Here is an 18,513-nt window from a genome sequence, read left to right as displayed (position 1 = left end):
AGGAGTTCATTACTATGTTTAAAATAAGATAATGTAAACACCTATTCTGAAGTTTTGGGTCAACAGTTAAAAAGATTAAACACTTTTCATGTCAGAGCTACACTTTCACTCCGTTGTCAGCAGGTGGCAGCACATTAGTTTTTGCTCACTGTTGAGGGAGAAAAAGGGGAAATAGAGTTTTCAACAAACCGTATTTTGGAAAGATAGCCCTGACTAGAACAAAGGCAAATAATTTCCATATATAATCCTCATTATTTCATAAAGGTATTCCCTTAATTCTATATATTATTTTGTATTTGTGATGCCTTTAATTTTTTTTTTTTTTTTTTTTTTTTAGTTTTTTGGCTGTGAGTACCGCAGGGCTTGTGGGATCTTAATTCCCCAACCAGAGATCGAACCCTTGCCCCCTGCAGTGGAAGCATGGAGCCCTAACCGCTGGACCTCCAGGGAAGTCCCTAAATTGTATTCACATTATCACTGACATGACGCACAATTACACGTGTCAAATTAGCTTTATTTAGGTTTTGAGAAATGTAGCTCTTTGTGATTAAAGAGCCTAGTTAAAAGATGAAAACCCTGAGTAACGGGAACTCATTTTTTCTGAGCCATGTCGGACATTACGGATTGGGGGACTAGGGTGAAATTGACTTCCCTATGTCAGTTTTTAGGATTGTTGTTGTATCTCCTCAGGGTGAAACAGATGGGAATAAACATCACTAATCTATTGTTTAGCTATTTGGACCTTAGCCCTTTCCAAGGATTTTGATCTGTGCCATTACTTCTGGAGGAAGGGGGCATATTTGCTCTTTAGAAAAACTTAAAATAATTCTGAAGGCAGGTAAACCACTTGGCTTTTAAAGACTAAAAGTCTTTAAAGCTTCAAAAAATATGTAAAGACAAAGTAATGAGTTCAATTCAACAAACACTCATGGAGTGCCTGTGTGAGGAAAGACTCAGTTTTGTGTCCTTTACTACTTACACAGAATACACTTCACTTCTGACACTTCTGGTCACCAAGTGTGTGTGTGTGTGTGTGTGTGTGTGTGTGTGTGTATGTTTCCCCACAACAAGCAACCTCTGTGACATCAGCTGGATGTCCTACAATTTAACTCAATTCTAACACTATCTACCTGGAGATAGTGTCAGATCTCACAGGTTAAGGGCTCTGTCCAACAAGACTTCTCTCACCCTGCTTCAGATGCCAGTTGTAAGTAGTAGGTCCTCAGGGTGGTGACCCATAACTTCTGTCTGACTTGATTACAAATCAGGGGTTCCCACAACCCCCTGCTCAGGATTAATTAATTTGCTACAGCAGCTCGCAGAACTCAGGGAAACACTTCCATTTACCAGTTCCAGATGAGGAGATACATAGGGTGAGGTCTGGGAGGGTCCTGAGCTCTGTCCCCATGGAGCTGGGGTGCATCTCCCTCCTGGTGTATTTGCCAACCTGGAAGCTCTCTGAACCCCATACTATTGGGGTATTATGGAGGCTTCCTCACACAGGCATGATTATTAACTCTATTTCCAGCCCCTCTTCCCTCTCTGCGAGATGGGGGGTGGGCGGAGCTGAAAATTCCAAGCTTCTGCTCATGGCTTGGTCTTTCTGGTGACCAGCCCCCATCCAGGAGCCATCCAGGAGCCCACCCAGAGTCACCACATTAGAAATAAAGATACTCCTAGAGCTCATGTCACTCACTTAGGAATTTACAAGGGTTTGAGGATCCCTGTGTCAGGAACCGGGGGCAGAGAGACCAATATATATTATATATTTTCTATAATCTCACAGTCCTCCTTTATTTAATTATCCAGACAAACAGTTTTTGACCTTTCAAGGGTGTTATGCTGGGTGCTATAGAAATACCTAATGAGTGTGACATACTTTCTGCCCCCAGGTAATCGTTCTAAGACAGAGGATAAGATGTATACAAACAAATGTACTGTAAGGCACATGAGTGTGTGCAATAAGCATTCATTAAATGAATGAATTGTCATAAATAGTTGTTAAAATGTGCTTTGGGGCTTCAAAGGGGGAAATTGGGTCTACGGGTTAGGGAAAGGTACACGGAAGGCACAGTTTGTGCTGTGGCTTTGGAGGAAAGATGCAATTGAGGGGTCAGGTAGGTGGCACTCTAGGTGAATGGGGCACGAGGGACGAAGGCACTTTGGGAAATGACAAGTGGTCCAGTTTGGCTGGAGGGTAGTTCAGGCATCAGTCTTCCACTTAAACAACCAGTAAGGCGCACAGTGGGACATCATAACCCCCTGGCAGCGCATTTGCTAAGTAGAGAGTTAGGGCGTAGACTCATACTGCTAGAGCATTAGCAGGGCCCTCCAGGGTGGCCTTTGGCATTTACAGCCCAGTCCCTTGTGAGATGTGGACAAACCCCTTATTCTTCCTTGGTAACAATTTTTCTTTCTTTATTTAGAACAATGACTTTTTAAAGATGATATATACTCAATTAAAAATTCAAACAGCTCTGAAAAAATATGAATAAGGAAAAATATACCCCGAATTTCATCACCTAGAAAATAATCATTGTTAACATTGGGTATCACTTCAGACCTCTTTCTTTGCTTATATACAGATGGAGGTGTGACTGGCTTGGAATAATTTTGCAAAAATGGGACCATACTGTGCATGCTAATTTTACACTGAAGTACTAAATTTAGTTCTGCTTGAACTTAAAAAGAAGAAAAATAAATTGTGATTAAAAATGAAGGAATTGCGGAATCTTAGGTAAATGTTTCTTGAATTTTAGTTGCTTTTTAAAAAAATAGGTGACGTATTCACATGGTACCAATTTCAAAAGCTACATGTTCGTGAAAAGCCAGTCCACCATCTCTTATCTAGCCAGTGTCCTTGCCTAGAGGTAATCGTGTTTCTAGACAGTTTCTGGTCCAATTTCTGGTCCACCTTTCTAGAGAGTTCAGTGTTTAAAAAAATTTCTTTATCACAGAGATATTGGTCCTTAAGATTAAGAAACAAAAAGATTATAAAACATTATAAAAAGCCTGAACATTTTGGAGCTATTATGTTTTTATAATGATATGCCTTAATTTTTTTTGTAACAGCATCTAGGGCTGAGTACTATGCTGAGAACTTTGCATGGATTATTTCATCTGATACCAACCACAACATTATCATCCTCATCTTACTGGTATGGGAACTGAGGCAGGTTAAATAATTTATGTGAGGACAAAAATGAGAATTGACAGAGCCAGGTGCAAATTCAAGTGGTCTGACTCCTGAACTACCCGCTACATACACCGCCTCCTTTAAATGCTCTACAGAGTACAGGTGCTTTCCTCCAGCATGTCCACTCCTTGTATAGCTGGATTTCATCTCTGGTAGTTTTTCCCAAGAAGGGCTGTATCTGCTAAGGTGTTTCATGTTTGAGACTATGTACATGTGCCTTTATTGTCAAACAACAAAACTGTCTGGATATTCTTAAGTCACCCTTTTTTTCCCCTCAGAACTTTACAGACAAAGCCCCATTCTCATCTGGCATTGATGCTATGGAGAAGTATAAGCCAGTCCAATTTTGTTCTCCCATGTAGGTGACTTGTTTTTTGTAACTTGGTTCCTGTAACTCTTCCTTTTAATCCCCAAAGGGAATTAACTCAGCCAGCCTATGTATCTGTTTTAATTATTCTATATAGTTTTTCCTGGAACATAAACTGCCTATTTCATATCCAAAATGACTTCTTCATTAATTGCAGGGAAATTTTCTTTTCAAAATAATTTTTTTGTTTGATTTTTTGTTTGTTTCTCTACTCCAGAGACACAAATTGTCCTTGTGTAAGATCATCACTATTTCTCTTTCACATCTGTTTCTTCCTCTCTAATTGTCAAATCCTTTATCCTTTTTACTGAATGTGCAATTACTCTACTAAGTCTTCCCTCTCTGTCAGTATTGCAATTCCATTTTCAGCCTATTTGATCTTTGATCTTTCTCATTTATTAGTTTTCTCTTGGTGTTGTTTTTGTCCTCAAGTTATAGTCTCAGCTGCTTCCCTTTTCACCTCTGTTGTTTTATCATTTTGTCTTTAAGATCTTATTATGTGTTTCTACAGTGTAAACACTGGCAGTGAGTTTTTTCTAATTTTTAAGTCGTATATTCTTTTAGACTGGGTCCTTCACCTGTCTTTTGTGTGCTTGTTCTTATCTGCCCTCCCCCTCCTTTTTTTTTTTTCAGCTGTACACGGGCCTCTCACTGTTGTGGCCTCTCCCGTTGCGGAGCACAGGCTCCGGACGCGCAGGCTCAGTGGCCATGGATCACGGGCCTAGCCACTCCGCGGCATGTGGGATCTTCCCGGACCAGGGCACGAACCCGCGTCCCCTGCATCGGCAGGCGGACTCTCAACCACTGCGCCACCAGGGAAGCCCTGCCCTCCTCTTAATTTTTTTTTGCTCTAGTATATTTGCATGATCATTGTACTACTTATTTTCCTCCTGCTCATGCTTAGTTGGGAAAACATTTGCCAGGACCTTCTACTTACTTTGAGATATTATGGGTAAATTCTTCTTGATTCTCTTCCCATATGACCTAAATTGTCCCCTCTAAGTTGCAGATGAGGACCAGGGTGCTGTATTTAATTCTCCCATTGCCTGAGGTGTGTGAATGGGGGAGAGGATGAGGCTAGACATCAGCTGGGGATACATGCAGCCTTTGAGAAAAAAATCAATGCATACTTGTTGAATCTCTCTCTCTCTCTCTCTCTCTCACACACACACACACACACACACACACACCAAGGATATACTTTAATTCCCAGAGATGGTAAAATCTACATTTATATTTAAAAAGAAAAACATTGTCTTCACTACAATGAAACCTGCACAGCTGCTTCTGGGAACACAAAGATGTTTCTTTCATTATTATACTGGAGGCAGTATAATGTGGTACTTGAAAGCACAGCCCCCTATGTTCAAATCTTAGCTCTGCCACTTAACTGGCTGTGTAACCATGAATGAAGTGCTTCTATTTCTAAGCCTCAGCTTCCAGATTGGGGATGATAATAGAACCTACCCACGTAACTGTTGTGAGTAGTAAAAGGATTTGTACATAGGAAGCCTTTAGCAGAACGCCTGGCATACAGTGAGCACTCAATAAATGACGGCTATTATTATTATATTATCCAGACGAGCAGTAGTTTCCTTTTGTTCGTCCTCTTGCTTTTGGAGTTTGATCAGAAACCTTCATGAGTGAGGTCCATTAAAGAGCTATCTACCTTCTGATAGCACTAAAGAAAGACTAAAAGGAAAACTAAAAGTAAAAATGTGGATCACATGTACATTGATGGTGGGAATGCAAATAATACAGTCACTCTGGAAAGCAGTTTGGAAGTTTCTCAAAAAACAAGACATGCAATTACTGTTCAACGTAGCAATTGCACTCTTGGGCATTTACCCCAGAAAAGTGAACACTGATGTTTACACAGAAACTTGTACACAAATGTTCATAGCAATTTTATTTGTAATAGCTAAAAACTGGAATCAACCCAGATGCCCTTTAACAGATATCTGGTTAAACAAATTGAGGCACGTGCGTATCATGGAATACCTCTAAGCAATAAAAAGGATTAAACTTGATACGTGCTACAACCTGGATGAATTTCCAGGGAATTATGCTGAGCCAAAAAAGCCAAACCCAAAAGGTTACACACTGTACCATCCACTTATGTAACATTTATGAGAGCAAACATTTACAAATGGACAACAGGTCAGTGATTGCTAGGTCATAGGGATTGTGGTCTGAGGGAAGGAAGGTAGATGTGATTATAAAAGGACAGCACGAGGGATCCTTGTGTTGGAACTATTCACTATCTCGACTGTGATGATGGATATAAAAATCCATACAGGTGATTGTGTAGCACTTAACACACACACACACAAACACAAACGAATACGAATAAAACTGGGTAAATCTAATCTGAATGAGAAAGCTGGATGGTATCAATGTCAATATATTGGTTGGGATATTATTTTAAAGTTTTGCAAAATGCTACCATTGGTGGAAACTGTACAATCAAGGATTTCTCTGTATTATTTCTTACAATTGCATGTGAAACTACAATTTTCTCAATAAAAATTACAATTAAAAAATGAGTGAGAGAAAGCTTGCCCCAACCTCCCCGTGCCATCCCTGCACACACACAAAAAGTAAATGTCTTTCTCTATTTTTGGAACGTCAACAGATTCTCAGGCAGAGAATTCTTCTGTCATCTCTGCATAGAAATGGAAGAAGTGACAGTGATATTATTTTCTTTGGCCCTAACTGCTCCCCATCCACCCCAGTGGATGCGGGCACTGGCAAGTGGAGTTCTGCCAGCTGAAGGAGGGTGCAGGAAAAGAGCCTCTAAATGCTTTTGAGCCAAGGAGTGATGCAATGTGTTTAGAGCCATGTCACAGAAAGAACAGCCCTGGGGGAATTGAGTTAAATAGGGAAAAAGATATTGAGTCAAGAAATAGATAAACTAGGAGCCTGGGATGCCACTTCATGGTGTAACGTTGGGGGTGCTAAACAATTGTCTCGGTTTAATAGCCAACCCTTCTGGCTTTGGTGTTTGAAATTTACATGTTAATCAACACTTATATTAAGGTTTGGAATATCCCATATGCAATGCATTTATGTTATCCGAGATGTTAATGCATCTCATTTTCAGCATCAGTTAGTCTAGCTCAAGTATGTCCAGCTTTAAGACTGGGGGATAAAGGGATGGATAAACGATAATGAAGTTTGGGGGTAGAAGCGAGGCTCAGGAAATGACAGAAATGCATTCAGCTGCCCATGATGGGGCACGCTAGTGTGTGGTCTTAGGCCATCTAGGAAGCCACTTGAGGGCACTAGAGGATCGGGAGAACTCGAGAGTTGATTTGTACAGTTTTACACATTCTTCGCGTATGTTATTTTACTAAATCTTACAACCTCCTGTAAGCTAAGTGTTGTTATCATGGTTTTAAAGAGAAAAGAGCTGAGGCTCAGATAATTTAAGTAATTTGTCCAAGAGCACATTGTCAGAGGGTGGCAGAGCCAGGATGTGATCGGAGAGCCTCTGAACACCAATCCAGGGCTTTCCCACTGCACTACACCATCTTCTCTTGGGCGCCTCGTGTTTGCCAGAATCTTATACTTAATGAAAAAATTTATCTCATGGATGAATTGGTGCAAATCCTACACATTTTATAAACAGGCAAAGGTGAGAAACCAAATCCACCTCTAGTGACCATTCAGTATCTCTGATCTCCTCGGCTAAATTTCTGGAAAGAATTACCTCCGTATTTGGTCACCATTTCCTCACTTTCATTCACTCTTCAACTCACTTCCATTGGGCTTAATCCCCACCAACCAGTGGAAGTGCTGGTGCTTGGGCCACCAAGGACCTTCCACTGGTGATGCAAATTTTACTTGAACTTTCAGCAGCTTTCAACAAGGTAGCCAGTATTTCTCAATGATGGCTGCATGTTAGAATCACCAAGGGAGCATTCAAAAACATGGTGTAATTGGTCTAGGGTGGGACTTCTTTACTAGCGTAAGGGGCAGTACTCAGGGGCTTTAAGTAGGACAGTAACATAGCTTGATTATGGTGACTTGAACTAAGATTATAGCACTGGAGATGGAGAGAAGCAAGAGCATCTGAGAATGAATTCAGTAGGATCCAGTGACTGAATGGATACAGGCTGAGCGCAGGGGAGAGAGAGGCAGGTGTCAAGGACGATTCACAGTTTTCTGGCATGAGTGACTGAGTGGTTGGTGGGACCATTTACCCGGATGCAGAACTCTGGGGAGGGAGCAGATAGGAGGGAATGGCAGATGGAGATGGAGAGCTTGGCGTTGCCATGTTAAGTCAGGTGTGTTTGTGCCTATCTGTACCCAAGTAGAGATTGAAACATGGTTGAATATTTGTATCTGGAGCTCAGAAAGGAATCAGAAGTTGTCAGCATTGTTAAAAACAAGACAACGGGTCCCAGATGGGGTTGCTTTTGCTAAGCCCCACATCACCAAGCTGAGATTTCACTTAATTACAATTTTGGCTCTCCCAGAAATGGAATCTTAAACCAGTCAATCAGAAATGATCTGATCAGCCCCAGTGAAGTAATCTGCCCAATCTGCTAGACTAGATGCTGCCCAATTTGTGAACCATTGCATAAAGCCAATAAGATCTTTAAAATGGACTCAGTTGAATTTTGTTTTTTAACAGCTTATAGATTGTATATAAGGCCATGGGTGGATGAAATTGTTGATGGAGAGAAGAGAGAGAGAGAGAGAGAGCGAGGAGGGAACACAGACAAATCCTGTTGGGCTGTATCATGTAGAGATCAATAGAGAAGGTAGAACCAGCAAAAGAAACGGTGAAAAGAAGTATCCAGCGAAGTTGAAGGGAAACAGAACACGGCGGCACAGAGACCAAGAGAAGAGGAAATCAAGGAGGAGGAAACTATCTTTGTAGTGGTTCTCAGCCTGTCTGAACATTAGAATTAACTGGGGAGCTTAAAAAAGATACTGATGCCTGTTCCACCTGTTTGAAATCTCTTTTCTCCGCCTCTGCACATCTTCCTCACCTACCTCTTGGTTAACACTCTCAGTCCTTAAAGTTTGCCTTAAAGGTCTGACCCCAATATAAGAATAGTCCTCCTGTCTACTCTCTCGTAGTATCTGTACTTTCTCTTCTCAGCACTAAATAGGATGTGTGATAGTACATTTATTTATGTGATATGTGTCTAAAGACAGTTTTTCTACCAGACTGCATCCTCTCTATGAAGGAGCAGGGACCATGTTATTTTGTTCGCCTGTCTATTCTCAGGGCCTTGCAGGTATCAGGCATGTACGAGGTGCTTCATAAATACTTGTTGAGTTAATGCTTAGCAAACAAGTTTATTTGACTTTTACCAGGCCATTTATATTATCAGAAAATTTTAGTCACACTAGAAAGAATTTTAATCCGGAAATCTGCTTTAATAGTTTAAAAGTTTTTAAACTGTTTGATTTGTTTCAGGGTTCTTTCTTTGTTTCTTTTTGAGAAAAGTTGGCTGACATCTTTATTGCTTTGGGGGAAGTGGTCTCAGGAGCTCTCCATGGGGCGGGTCCTCTCCTCTCCCCCATCACTGGCTTCTGGCTGCAAAGATGGTGCCCATTCTGCAGGCGGCGGCCATGGCAGATGGAGAGCAGTACTCGTGCTGCCAAGCCCTTTCCAGATTCTTGGGCAGCAATACCATAGAAATGAATATCACTTCCACAAGATTCTTAGGCAAGCAAAGCTTTTTATTAAAAGAGATAGCTTGCGCACAAGGAAGAAATCAGGAAAAAACGTGCCCGCTCTCCAAGTAGAAGGGGCAAGTTGCTTTTATAACAAAAGGGAGAGTTTATCTCATGATCACTGATATTTCCAGAAATTGTCAAACTTCTTTGATCATCAGCAGGTGGTTGCATGGTGGCTATCAGAACTAGGGAGTGCTTCTGTGGGGGGAAGCAAATGCATGAGAATTTTCTGCAAGAAACACAGGAACAGATAAGGTTAACATTTATAGTTGAGCTTCTTGTCTTGTGACAATTAGGTATACTTGTTAGTGTAACAGAAATAAAGTTAATCTTTTATTCCTGCGAGCCTGTTGCCATCTCCCCCTGGACTCAGGCCCTCAGGGCCTTTGTTTTTTAGCTTGCAAGGCCTGTTTTGCCCAAGGCTGCTCCCCGATCCTTTTCCAAAATGGCAACACTCTTGTCTTCCTGTCTCACTTGTTCTCGTGGATCATGTGCCAGATGCTGCTGAGAACGGCTGGCATGTTCTTGTTGACAGTGGTCTCCCTGGAGGAGGTGTCCAGCTTTCACTGCTGGATCTCAGCTACATGACCAACACCAACACCCTTGCCTTCGGCTGCTGGCTGGTGGTGAGTCAGCCCGTTACAGCGAATGGAGTTAATGTCCTTCTGACTATTAGGTTCTGTGCTGTACATCGCTACCTCTCTTGATCTGAAAACTGAAGTGGTTCCCCGTAACCATCTATTGCAGGCGTGTGGACATCGAGGCATCTCCTGCAATGACCAGAGACAGAAAGAGCAGGAATTTTTCGTAGAGAAGAAAAAAAAGTGTGTTTACAGTTGGCACTCCATTGTTTGTGCATAATTGGGGGGATAGAGAATATGCAAAAAAGAGTGGACATATTCCACTTATTTGCATAAGTGGCACACATTTCTCTCTCTTTTTCATCAGATAGTTTATAGGAATTATTGGATGCAATAATTTTACCTGCTTAGTAGCTATTATTAAGGTTCTGGGGCTTCACAGAGAACTCTATTTAATATTTGTAATAAACTGTAATGGAAAAGAATCTGAAAAAGAATATATATATCTGAATCACTTTGCTGTACACCGTAAACTAATACAAAATTGTAAATCAACTATACGTCAATTAAAAAATTAAGAGTCTGGGGCTTGAAACTTGAGTCTCTGGAAGCTAAGGGAAGTCACCTTGCTGACATGTCCACAAGGAACGCTGCCCTTAAAGGAACCAAGAGCAGTCAGCCCTCTGTCAGTCCAAAGGCATCTTTCCTCAAATGATAACTTAGAATAACTATCTAGAGAAGCCTAATAACTGGCCTCATGAAAGGAAAAACAAGATTGGAAATCTAACAATTGTTGGTTTGCTAAAAAGCAAAAGCTCTGGTTTGGACCAAATAGAAACCCAGTCCTACTGGAAACTCGGAAATCCCCACTCCTCGTCACTGTACATGCATTAAACCACTGGCGGGCTTCCCTGGTGGCGCAGTGGTTGAGAGTCCGCCTGCCGATGCAGGGGACACGGGTTCGTGCCCTGGTCTGGGAGGATCCCACATGCCGCGGAGCCCCGTGAGCCACGGCCGCTGAGCCTGTGCGTCCGGAGCCTGTGCTCTGCAACGGGAGAGGCCACAACAGTGAGAGGCCCGCGTACCGCGAAAAAAAAAAAAACAAAACACTGGCAAAATGATAGCCTTTATAAATCAATATTGATGGGGAAACAGTAAAATGTTGCAAAAAGTGCCTACGTCACTTGTCCAAATTGTCTGAAGTACGACCCAGGGAAGCCTGTTTGTACTGCTCCCAGACATTTTAAACTATCTACTGGACTATTTGAAGTCTGGCAAAAGGATTTCATACAACTTCCTCCATCTAATGGATATAAATATGTTTTAGTCGTGGTCTGTAGGTTTTCACACTGGACTGGAGTCTTCCCTTGCAGACAGGCCTCTTCTGTGGCAAAAGTCCTTTCGGAAAGATTATCTCTACCTGGGGAACTCCAACTTGAACTTCATGGTGATCGAGAAACCTATCTTACTGGTCAGGTATTTTGAGAAGACTGATCTGTTTGGCTGGTTTTACAGCACTTTCACTGCACTTATTACTTTCAGTCCTCTGGCTTAATTGAACACACTAACAACATTATTAAGACTCAGTTGGCAAAATTTGTAGAGGCCCTCCAAAACCATGGCCAAAAGCATTGGTATTGGTCCTTCTAAATCTCAGATCCACCACTTCTGTAACTCATAAACTCTCACCCTTTGAGACAGTCACAGAATATGCAATGCACTTGACTCCTGCCTCTTTTTTTTTTTTTTTTTTTCTGTGAGTAGTAAAAGGATTTGTACATAGAGAGAACCTGTGTGGGACCAACCAACACAGCTGCCAGGTCATTTCTTGCTACACTGGGACTAGTTCTGTCCCTCATTAACAAAAAGGATCTCTAAGTGATGTGTGCAGTCACATCACTTATGAAGAAGAGAGCCGTTTCTTTCATGAAATAAGTCCATTTTATACTCCAGTAGTTACACAGATTACATGACATTTTTAGAGAACAAAATTCCATAAATCCACAAATTGCAGATTTGATTACTACAGTAATCAGTCCTCGGCAGATCTGGTTCATCCTGTCCAAAGCATTTCATAGATAAATATTCTCCCACTGCGAACAGTGGGAGTGTGTTTGCCTGGAGGTCTGTGATTACATATTTGCAAGGAAATTGACCAGATTATCTTCCTTCTCTCTTTCCCAGGGGCATTTTCTCAACAAAGGGAGACAATGTTACAGGCCTGCTGCTGCTCAGTTTCCAGGGTGGCAGAGCCAGTAAAGGTCAGTAGTAGCTTTCACATCCAGCTTTGTCTCACTTGCAAGTCCATTCTTTCCAATATACCGTATTCTCCCCAAACTTCAGGAGGGCCTAGCTAGGGAATTCCACACGTGTTAATACCTCTTAATACGTCTTGACTTTTAATTTTGGTGAACGTTGTCATCAACATCTCTCAAACTGCTGTGAATAGTCCTTCACAGGGTTGTTTCTGCTGCTACTACTGAGAGCCAAACAGTCTGGTTTGTAGAGGAAGGAGGAGAGAAGGCAAAAAAAAAAAAAAAAAAAAAACAATATGGGAAAGACAAGAAGGATGGTTCAACTAAAGACATTTTACTTGAATTGCATGTTGAAGTGGGTGATTCTCCTTTAACAGCTAGCTGGATAATAAGTATTGTAGTCACTTATTAGTACCAATAGATGATAAAGTAGTTTGTTTATAAAAGTGGCACAGTAATCCTTGGAATTTAATTTTCGGGAAATAACAGAAGGTCAGTGTACTTTATAGACAGTGGTGTGCAATAGCCTGTGAGTTCCAGCTTGTGAGAGCCCACTGTGAGCCTCTCTTCTCCACATTTAGGCAGTGATGTCACTGATATCGGCGGCTTGAAATAGGCCATGATAGCAGTATGCACACCACAGAAATGATCAAAACCAGGACTTTTTCTTCCCAGGAAGCTGGTTGGTGAATGTTTACCAGCACATCAATATTTGTAGATAGGCATTCCAGGCTTTCCCATTGCTGTATTCAGCATTAATCTGATGCCAGAATTAGAAAGTCAAATGAAGAATCAAAATATCAATTACAATAGACCATTAGAATGTAAATGTATTGAATTTTCTAGGAGGGGCAATAAATAACATCCTTTTCTTCCCCTCCTGAGTTTGGAATCAAGGGTATGATAAAGGATCAGTATCTCAACTAAATTGTTAACTAACTTGATTAGGGATCACAGAATAACTCTGTGGCCAAGTGGGCTTCCTAATTCCTTGCCCCTGAACTGAGTTCACCCACCCCATTGCTGGCAGGGCTGGACCATACCAGGCTGTGAATCTCTCTCCGAGGGGCAGACCACTTCCTGCACGTTGGAGCAGAGAATGTGCTTATCTTAAGGTCAGTCCATTCTGAGTGACGGAGAGACTGAGAGAAAAAGGCAAAGAGACAGAGGCTGCACCCTGCACACTCAGTTCCTGCCTCCTAGGTATCCCAGTCACCCTAATTGGGTAGGTCACTTCTCTTCCCTTGGGCAGGGATGATGACAGAAAAGGGGGAGGGAGGGAGGAAGCTCCTACTCTATGGGCCAAGGTAGGAACTTGGTTGTGGAAAAGAAAGGTTTGCCCTGCAATATGTTTTATTTGAATCCCCTTTCTTACCACTTACTAAAATGAGACATTGTTCATAAGCACCAGATATTTTGTTCTGTAATGCTGCTGAATTGAACAGTTGAGGTGAAAGTGTGGGGACGTTTTCAAACCTTTTTATGGGAAATGGTGGTGGTGTATTTCACCTACAGAGGCACCTAAAATATATGCTAGGCAGTTTTGATTTCTTTCTCTCCTTTTTAAAAACCTGTTAACAAGAGTCTGACTCACACCTACTAATGTTAAAATATCAAACCCCTTTGAACATTTCATCAAGCAACCAGTTCATTCATTGAAAAAGAGAGAAACAGACCAAACATTTATTTAAATGACATATTGTTTAGCTGAATTGACTAGCTGGCTTAAAAGAATTGACATCAGTTCTGTCTGGGTTGTTGATCCAGCTGCCTTGCAGAATAGACAGCCTCTCTTTCTTTGTCAACTCACAGCATAATAAAATTTTGTCTAGATTTCCAGTTTCATGTGGAAATGTTTAAAAGAATGCACAATCCAAATATTTTTAAATAATTGTATGTATGATACAATATCCCTTGTATGGGGCGTTGTATTTTCTTTTGGGGGCCTAAGATAATTTTAGGCTTTTGTGTGTCTCCTGGCTTTCCCTTCAGGTCCGATCAGGTCAAATACCAAATGGAAGACATTTATATTGGACTCATCTAACAAATATGTCCTTCAAAGAATGGCTCTTATCTAAGCAGCATGTACTCTTTGAAAGGCTGACTTTGGGGATCTCTAGCTCATGTCAAATCCAGTCTAGGTTGGTGGTGACTTGTCTGTGGACATCTGCAGACTATTTTCTCATGCACAGGAAATGAGGCGATCCTTTCTCAGCGCCATGGGGCCTCAGAGCTGGTACCCAGTGGCACCATTGTTGACAAGCCCAGCAGAAGGCCAGGGACAGGGTAGACATCGCCACGCTCTATCTCTGTGCCCGGGTAAGGAAACACCGGCACTCCATTGTGAGGAAGTTGTTGTCCTGCGCATGTGGCCCCAAATGAACAGAACCAGGGCACCTCGGCTCTGGTGTGAACTGCCTGTCCTGTTCACAGACTCAAGCCCGCACATCAGTTAGAAAAATAAATGCATTTTGTCTTTCGTTTGTGTGATGGACTTCATTTTAGGGACTGTCTCATTCCCCTAGTCCCACTGGAAAAGTATCATTTGATTATAATTTTGGCATAGATTAATATTACTATTGTTGTTATTTTGCTACAACTGTCCTGTTATAGAAAAGAATTACTGCTTACTGGGAATATAGGCTGTTTACTGGGACTAGTAGACTCCGGTTTGCATACAACTTGCATTAAATTTGCATGTTGTTCATTTACAGTAAAAAATCATAGATGCCTCTTCACACCCTAAATGTTCCTTCCCCTCCGGAGACCTTGAACACCTCTTTTTTTTTTTCTCTTATCTTTCTTTAATCCTTTGTTTGCCTCAGTTAATATTTTTTTAAATCTTTATTGGAGTATAATTGCTTTACATTGTTGTGTTAGTTTCTGTTGTATAACAAAGTGAATCAGCTATACGTATACATATATCCCCATATCCCCTCCCTCTTGTGTCTCCCTCCCACCCTCCCTATCCCACCCCTCTAGATGGTCACAAAGCACCGAGCTGATCTCCCTGTGCTATGAGGCTGCTTCTGAACACCTCTTTTTAAAAACTTAATCTTCCTGAGACTTCCCTGGTGGTGCAGTGGATAAGACTCCTTGCTCCCAATGCAGAAGGCCCAGGTTCGATCCCTGGTCAGGGAACTAGATCCCACATGCATGACGCAACTAAGAGTTCACATGCCACAACTAAGGTCCTCGCGAGCCACAACGAAGACCTGGTACGACCAAATAAATATATTAATATTAAAAAAAAAAACCAAACTTGATCTTCATTAGTTTCTCTATCTTCTTCATTTCAAATTTAAAAAAAAATTTGCAAGAAGGGCCCTGATTATATGTATAAAACAGTGACATTTCACAGATGTTACACAGATGAACAGATTATTGAAACCCTACATTTTGGTGAGGTTGTGTTTGGAGTTCCAGTTGATAGTGTCATCTTTTATTGCATGCTTATTAAGTAAGATACATTGTCTTTTTATTAAGGAATTCTTAAATGATGATTATTATTGAAGACAGATTGTTGACAGTTATTTAAATAACTGAGACTCTTTTGGCATTGTTTTGAATTCTCCTTTGTCAGTTTTTCAACAAATATTTTATGGACACCTGCCGTGTGCCCAGGACCATGCTGGGTACTGGAATATAAGGTGGTACTGGTGACCAAGAGACTTGGCTTACCCCCCTCCCTTATTGCAGTTCACAGTTGAGACAGATAAGTGAAGGAGGAGCTATAATACTGAACTGTAAGGGTAATAATTAGGGGTAGAGTAGCCGTCCTCAATAGACTGAAACTGAGGCTTGGCTACATTAAAATGTGAAAGAAAGTAACAGTTCTTTCCTTAAGAATCTACTCTCACCACCCAAAAGAGTGTACACTACCAAATGTAAGGTAGATAGCTAGTGGGAAGCAGCCACATAGCACAGGGAGATCAGCTCGGTGCTTTGTGACCACCTAGAGGGGTGGGATAGGGAGGGTGGGAGGGAGGGAGGGAGACGCAAGAGGGAAGAGATATGGGAACATATGTATATGTATAACTGATTCACTTTGTTATAAAGCAGAAATTAACACACCATTGTAAAGCAATTATACTCTAATAAAGAAGTAAAAAAAAAAAAGATACAAGGAAATAAAATTTTTAAATAAAAATTACTCAAAATCCCCCCCCAAAAAAATAGAACTCAGGCCTACCAGACCTACTGAATCACAATCTGCACTCTTACAATCTCCCCAGTGTACTTGTGTACCCATGAATAGTTGAAAGGTACATTTCTACCTTGACATGTCTTTTCTGTCTGAGAAATACACACATTTTATCCAATTTGATATAAATAAAACACTCAAAAATGCAAAAAAAAAAAGAGTGGAGAAGAGCTTGGAAGTGCATTTAAAATTTAATGTAGACATATTCGAGCATTTTGGTGTGAGATTGTGTGCCACATTTGAAATGTGTCAAGGGACAGGAAAGAAGCCATACTGTGAGAAGGTGGACTCTGGTATGCTGAGACAAACGTAGCAAAAGCACTGACCGAGGGATGGAGGGAAGTTATTCCTTCGTATGTGCTGTGGCCTTGGCCTCTGAACTCATCCTATCTTTTCCAGCACCCTGGATCTCTGTGTGTGAATAAAAATTCCTCCTGTTTTGAAGTTCAAGCAACCTTCTATGGTGGGAGTCTCTAAATGATCTACAACAGAGAATAAAGTGCATCTTCTTCACTTTACAAGAGATTGCAGAGATGTCAGAGCATGGTGAAGATGGCTGTCTTCAGAAGATGGCTATTGAAGTAGTCAATGCAATGGGCAGTAATCTGCGTCTCAGTAGGCACCGTGCAGAGCTTGGAGTGGCTGAGACCAGCGGTGCTCCTTCGCTTGGATTGCCAGTAGCCAACAGACGTAGCAATAGCGAAAATATACATTTTCTGTGGTATCTCTCTAAGTAGTTTTGCACCTTTGAACATTTTCGAAGGTCTCTCAAAAATATTGCATGAAATGGTGTCAGAGACCACTGCAACTGGTGACACAGACTGATTCTTAAGTGCATGCAAGACCCTCCTTGGGAACTCCTATGTGCTCCCAAATGACCTCACAGTGAAGTTTCTTTATGAACTGGGTGGGGGCTTAGCACAATCAAGATGTGACATGAATATTAATAAAACTTCTATTCCAAAACTGGGAAGAAACTCTTCAAGCCTGAATCAAATCCTTGTTTCTGTTACCTTTCTTTTCCAGTCCCATTCTTGTTCTGTGGTATATGTGCCTCTATCCTCCGATGAATTCCATCCCTTTGGCAGTTTTAAAACAAGGTGTCAAATTATTTGGCCCACTTTCCGTTAAGAGGCAGCATCTACATTCCCTCCTGAATCTAGGGAGATGTGTGAGTCCTCAGCCGATAGGATAGGGTGTGAACGTGTCTAAATGGTGTTGTGTGACTTTTTAGGCTAAGGCCTCTGTGCCTCTTGGAGGCCTGAGTGCCGTATAAGAAATCCCACTGCCTGGGACCACCATCCGGAAAGGCAGCACACTGGTGCTCTGGTGGACAGTCCCAGTTGAATCCAGCCTTCCAGACATCCCTGCCAAAGTGCCAGACATGTGAATGAGCCGTCTTGTATCCTCCAAATCCACCATCTGCCAGCCAACCACTGAGTGACCTCCATTAACACCGCGAGAAACAGATGAGTCACCCAAGAGCCCTCCAAAATATTGCTTTTCCCTCTTATCTCAATTATTATGAGATAAGAATTTAAATTTAAAAATTTAAATTTTTTTAAAAAATAAATTTAATTTAAAAATCTCATTTTTAATTAAAAGTTTTCAATTAGGAACTTTGGAAGTGGAGAAAACCTCTCTTTTAGATCTGTTCAAACCCACAAAATCACGATATAACAACGGTTGTTGGTTTGAGCCACCATTTTGGGGGGGGGGTACTTCGTCACCCAGCAATAGATAAGCGGAACAATTTCCCTAGGAGCTGCTTTTTGGGGAATCTGTTGTGTTCTGAAATTGTGTGTTCTTGTTTTTAAAATTCAGAATTGCATTTTGTACAAGTTTGAATATAAGGGGTTAAATGATGTCAAAATAGTCTCCAGACCATATCTCAGTTACCTTATGGCTCAGGTTGGCCTTTATGGGCCCGTCTGAGGGCCTCATCGCCAATAAGGAATGATGTCTGCGTTCTGAGTACCCAACGCCTAAGCAGTGAGTGAATTTCTGGAGTCCAGCTGTTAGTTGGTTGGGAACTGTCTATATTGAAAGCAACACTCGCTCTGGGAATGAACTCAGCTCCGCAGGCCAGCGCTGTCTGCAAACTGAGTGGGCTTGGCTCCAGGAAGGGTGGCAGGGCCAGCTTCCACAGCCCTTTTTCCTGCAGCGCTCTCACCTCCATACTGTGCTCTGCGCTGCAGCCTCACCCAACCGCT

At 41.6% G+C, this 18,513-nt stretch overlaps 1 long non-coding RNA gene across 1 annotated transcript; it reads left to right on the top strand.

The window, feature by feature from the left end:
- Nucleotides 1-3,108: 3,108 nt before the first annotated feature.
- LOC132529483 (uncharacterized) lies at nt 3,109-17,223 on the top strand. The gene is made up of 3 exons (XR_009543478.1): nt 3,109-3,158; nt 12,026-12,102; nt 16,700-17,223. It is a non-coding gene; the product is annotated as an uncharacterized LOC132529483 (long non-coding RNA).
- The last annotated feature ends 1,290 nt before the right edge of the window (nt 17,224-18,513 follow it).

This window comes from Lagenorhynchus albirostris, chromosome 11 (genome assembly GCF_949774975.1).
Source record: "Lagenorhynchus albirostris chromosome 11, mLagAlb1.1, whole genome shotgun sequence".
NCBI lineage: Eukaryota > Metazoa > Chordata > Mammalia > Artiodactyla > Delphinidae > Lagenorhynchus > Lagenorhynchus albirostris.
This window is presented reverse-complemented; position numbering and strand designations above follow the sequence as displayed.